Source organism: Toxorhynchites rutilus, chromosome 2, assembly GCF_029784135.1.
Source record: "Toxorhynchites rutilus septentrionalis strain SRP chromosome 2, ASM2978413v1, whole genome shotgun sequence".
Taxonomy (NCBI): domain Eukaryota; kingdom Metazoa; phylum Arthropoda; class Insecta; order Diptera; family Culicidae; genus Toxorhynchites; species Toxorhynchites rutilus.
The window spans coordinates 344,090,092-344,095,555 of NC_073745.1; the positions used below are offsets into that span (position 1 = coordinate 344,090,092).

Genomic DNA, 5,464 nt, shown 5'->3' on the forward strand with positions numbered 1-5,464 from the left:
AAACTTTCGATCTTCCGGGTGTATCCAGACTTGGCGGAACATTTTCTCCGCGTCAGCCGTGAAAACAAACTTGGGCATCCGGAAATTGATCACTGTCGAGATCAGTGGGGGCTGTACGATGGGGCCAGTCTGCAACACTTCGTTTAGTGATAGATGACCAGTTGCTTTGCTTCTGGCGTCGAAAACGATACGGGTTTTAGTGGTGCTGCTTTCCGGACGATGGATGGCGTGGTGCGGCAAGAAGAACTGCGGGCCCGCGACGCGTATGACCATTTCCATTTGTCCCAAATTGACGTATTCGTCCATAAACCTGATGTACTCTTCTCGAAGGGTTGAGTTTTTAGCGAAACGTCTCTCGATCATCAAAAGGCGGTGAAGAGCAGAGCTGTAAGAGTCACCAAGCAGCGGCAGCATGGATTGTCGCAGGGGGAGACGAACAGTGTAGCGACCATCTCCGCTCCTTGTGACGTTTCTTGTGAAGTGGTGTTCCACTTCCCTTTCCTCCTGGGTCAGAGCCTTCCCAACATCGAAGTCATCAACTTCCCACATTCGAGCTAGCTGGTCATTTAGATCTTGGTCAGTTACTACGTGGCACGACACCAAACCAGGTGTGGGAGTGTGAGCCTTCCCAGAGACAACGTAGCCTAAGAGTGTTTTCTGTAATAGAGGGTAATTATCAGCGATTGTGATTTGATGAGATTCGAGAAGAGTGTAGAATAATTCCGCTCCGATAATTAGATCGACTCTTTGACTTATGTTAAATTTTGGATCGGCTAGCTGCAGATTACGAGGCATGTTCCATTGGGAAATATCCACATGGCGACTAGGCTAGCAAACCGTTAGTCTTGGTAGCACCAAACAGTCGAATAGATGCTCGAAGTTTCCAAACCGAGAAGCGATCATAACATCGACTTTAAAATGAACGCTTACTGTTGCTTGGCCGATTCCGCTGATGGGAAGATTGATTCGCGAACGTTTTAGACCCAATTTTTGCGCAAGGGATTCGGAAACGAAATTCGATTGTGAGCCACTATCAAGTAGTGCCCTGGCATAATGATAGGCACCGTTGATATCTCGAACTCGTACCACGGCTGTTGAGAGGAATATTGTTGCTTGATGAGGCTCATTTGATTGTGTTACCGATGCGGCTGGAACATGGGAACTATATGGAAGCGGCTCTGATTTGAAAGGACCGTACGAAACCACCGGCGACGAAGAAGGGGGACTTTCGACCGAAGTGCTTATCGACAGCGGACTACGCGAAACCGACTTAATTGCCTGGGGTAATGTATATGTTGGTACCACCGATGGTACCATCGCGCCCGAATACGAAACTTCTGATTTAGAAGTGGTGGCTGGTGTGGCGCAGACTGCTATGCGTGTATGTGATGTGCCTGCAGCGGATTCTTCGTCGCTCGTGCTAACAGCTGCGGGGATCGACGTTACTGTTGGTAGATGAAGCAGGCTGTGGTGCCTTTTGCCGCAGATTCTACAAAGACCACTACGGCATTCCTTGGCCATATGGCCACCCCTTAAGCAATTGATGCACAGGCGATGACTTTTCGCGAAATCGAAACGGTTATTCGGAGTCCGCTTCTGGAACATTTCACACTGTGTTAGAGGATGAGAGTTTTTACATCCCGGACACTTCGACACACTTTCGGAAGCAACATGGGAAGAGGAAGCTTTGCCTTTCACTGGTTTAGAATCGTTTTCAACGGGAGTATTGACAAATGCAGAGCACTTCTGTAAAGTACGGGACCTTTTGTGCATAAAGTCGAGTAAGTCGTCGTATTTCGGAGTTTCTTCCTCCTTGCACTGAGTCTCCCATTCCAGCAGGGATTTTCCATCAAGCAAGCTACTTAAACGTTCCACTAGGAATGAATTCCAGTGGTCGTTTACGTCTTCAAGTTTGTCGAGGATTCTAACGTGTCGGTTGAATTCATCTGCCAGCTCGTCCAAGACAGCAGCGGACCCCTTCTTTTTTTTTCAACTAGCAATAATCGCACCTCGGTTAAACCTCATTGGTTACGATATCGCCACTGCGCAAAGATTGGACCCCTTCTTGGCGGGAGGGGTTTTGAAAAGAGCTGTCATATGTTGCTTGACTAGGTAATTTTTATTCTCATATCGGTCGGTGATGATCTTCCAGGCTACAGGATAGTTATCCGCTGTAAAGGCGGTAGACGAGATTAAACGTGACGCATCACCCGCTAGCGAGCTTCGAAGGTAATGTAGTTTTTGAACCGCTGACAGCTGGGTGTTCGAAAGGATAACCGCTTTAAAGAGATCCCGAAATTCTATCCATTGCTCCGGTTTTCCGCTGAACTCCGGAATCCACAGTTCCGGAAGCTTGACAGACATAGTAGGGTTCACATGCACGGGCGGAGTCTGAACTAGAGGCGCAGACTGAAGAACGGGGGCTGTTTGCGGAAGTTTACCCATGAGAGACGCCTTCAACTCAAAATATTTATCTTGGAACTGCTCACAGTCATCAAGAAACTCTTCTTCCCTATCCTCGATCAATTCTATTTCATCCTGCACACTCTCAAATTTCCTGAATAGCTCATCGAGCCGTTCGATCCGTGGCGCTACCTGATTTATTTGCGAAACCTCGAACTGGGACTGGTATTCCTGTCCCAACTCCACGACCGACTGCCAACTAGTACTAACTGAATAATTCGATCGACTTATTTCGGATAGACTTTAAAAATACTGTTGCTTCTTCAACGTTTGTATTTCGACTAACTGATATCGGACACATAGAGGGTAGATCGTACGACTTTCTACAATAGTGTGAATGGTCTTTGTTCGCCAACGCAGAAGGCGATCTATTTTCTGTTGACTATCACTCTGACTGTCATTCAATTGCGTTTTCATAATGGTAATTTTTATAGCAAATGTTTGAGTTCATTTAATTCATCTTTATATTCAATATAATTAAATCTAATCGACGACAGCTACAATTCTTCAAAATCCGTTCGTGGCAAAAATAGTTATTAACGTTAACTTTATTTCATAAAAACGAGACCTGTTTTCTGATTTGAATGAAAGACGTAGTGCTACGTCAAAAGAACCAGAAGTTAAAAGAAAATGAGTTTATTCAAGAGAATAAGTAGTTTCAAATCCCAGGTTTAGAAATATGTACTACATTAAAAATCTTTCAAATCGCATTCCATTCATGACAGCGGTCTAACACTTAGAATAACTGAAAATAGAACCTCGCCTGAAGAATGAATTGTATTAATTTTTTACTTCTATTAATTATATCCCATTACTATTTTAATGCTAGCCAGGGTCTGTCGATCAACTAATATCTCAACATTGTAAAAATAGTTTCTAAATGGTCATCCATTAGTGACTCGACGGTTTTGTGTCTTCGTGTGAACGAACTCTTCAAACATTGTAATGATCTATTAATGTTTTGTACCGCGTGACCCTGGACTTTTTTTTTTTTTTTTTTTATTAATCCGATTATTTTTACAGGCTCAGTTACATAAGTTTAATGGAGCCAAACTCTTAACTATATTTCAACTAGCATATATCAACATGTTGTTTCCTTAATTCTATGGTTAATGAAATAGGAAACCGATTACTCGCGGTCGACTCGAGTTTAGAAGGGTGACACATTTTCATTAGGAAAAGGATGGGATGTAAGGAGATGTGTGTTTACACTCGCACTCACATTCACATTCACATTCACATTCACATTCACATTCACATTCACATTCTCATTCACACTGACACTTCACACTCAATTCTTAAAACTATCCTTACATTTAATATGTGTTTACAATTTAACTTATTCTAATGTTAGTAGGAAGGGAACCGATAGCTCGCGAAGGACGAAAAGGAGGGGAAAAGGATGTATGAACAATCACACTCGAAGATCGATAGCTTTAAGGAAAACATATATTTTACCCTGGACTTGCACTAGGACAACATCACGACAGGGTTATTGAAACGCGTACGATTGTAGAGAATAGTGATCCCCGATAATCGTTCGATTAATCGATTAATCGAATACTTCCTACAGAAATCGATTATTAATCGAACGAATACTGCACAACCAATAATCGAAGCGAACGAATAATTTACATCGATTAATCGATTCAAACCCAGAGCAAAAAAACCGTACAGCCGCTGCAGTTTTATCCTGAAAATCAATAATTATCTTTGACGCTCTCCTAAACTACTTCTTCTTCTTCTTCTTTAATGGCACTAACGTTCCTAGAGGAACTTCGCCGTCTCAACGTAGTATTACTTGCGTCATTTTTATTAGTACTTAGTTGAGATTTCTATGCCAAATGACACGCCTTGCAATGCATTCTGAGTGGCAAGCTCTAGAATACGCGTGATCACAGTGCAAGTCGGAGGAAATTTCTTTGACGAAAAATTCCCCCAACCAGAACGGGAATCGAACCCGAACACCCGGCATGTTAGTTATGACGCTAACCACTCGGCCACGGGAGCACGTCCTAAACTACTAAAAGAAGTTCAATGCCGTCGATGCGAGATGAGCTTCGTTTACGAGTTTAGGGGAGCGTAAAAGATAATAATTGATTTTCAGGCGTAATGAACACTTTTATGATTCCAGATGGCTTTCTAACAAATAAGAAATATTAGTCTAACTAATTATTTCTCTCAGTGTGACGATTAATCGATTAATCGATTATTTGGATCGATTAATCGTATCGAATAAGAAACTGCTTAAAAGTATTCGATTAGTGGATGAACGATTAATTTCAAAAATCGGGGATCACTAGTAGAGAATAAAAATTGACTCAAAGTCCATCACAATAACAACAAATGACAACCACATCAAAAACACATGTATACTGAGATGGAAAATGGAAGGTGGGAAGATTTTTAAAATCTGTGACGTCACAGACTTTGTTTATGTATGTTACTTTTCTTATAATAGTCCAATCCATAGGAAAAGTGTTGTTATTAAAAGTAACAATAAGCAAATGAAATGAACGAACTAGTTTTTTTCCTAAATCAATGCTAGCGTTCAAAATCATAAGGGCCCAACATTTTAACAGAAACTAAAATTTCAGTATTTTTGAAGTGTTCCAGAGTTAATTTTAATTCAATTTTACTTCTCGTTACGTCGACCAAAAAAGTAAACGAACAACACAATCTTTTGTTCCTTTGACGGATAAACATTTGACAGTGCATGGTAAATAAGGTTGCAAGTTTATTTCATGTAAAATGAACTTGAAAAATAAATTTAATTGACTCCGTATGATTTAGATTGAGACGAAAAGTTTTCTGCTTGAGCCTTAGTTTTAGACGACTGAAGTTTTCAGCAACCTAATTGTGAAAAAAGTATTTCCAATTGCTGACAAAAGTCAAACTTCCATGAAGTTGCTCTAGAATCCAAACATAGTAGACATTAGAATACTATTTCTGAAATCAAAGAAAAAAGTAAAAATTTTAGTTCGTGATGTTATTTTTTTTT

General features: G+C 41.0%; 1 pseudogene; it reads right to left on the minus strand.

The window, feature by feature from the left end:
- Window positions 1–1,900: 1,900 nt before the first annotated feature.
- LOC129772045 (U4 spliceosomal RNA) lies at window positions 1,901–2,054 on the minus strand (annotated as a pseudogene).
- Between the last annotated feature and the right edge of the window lie 3,410 nt (window positions 2,055–5,464).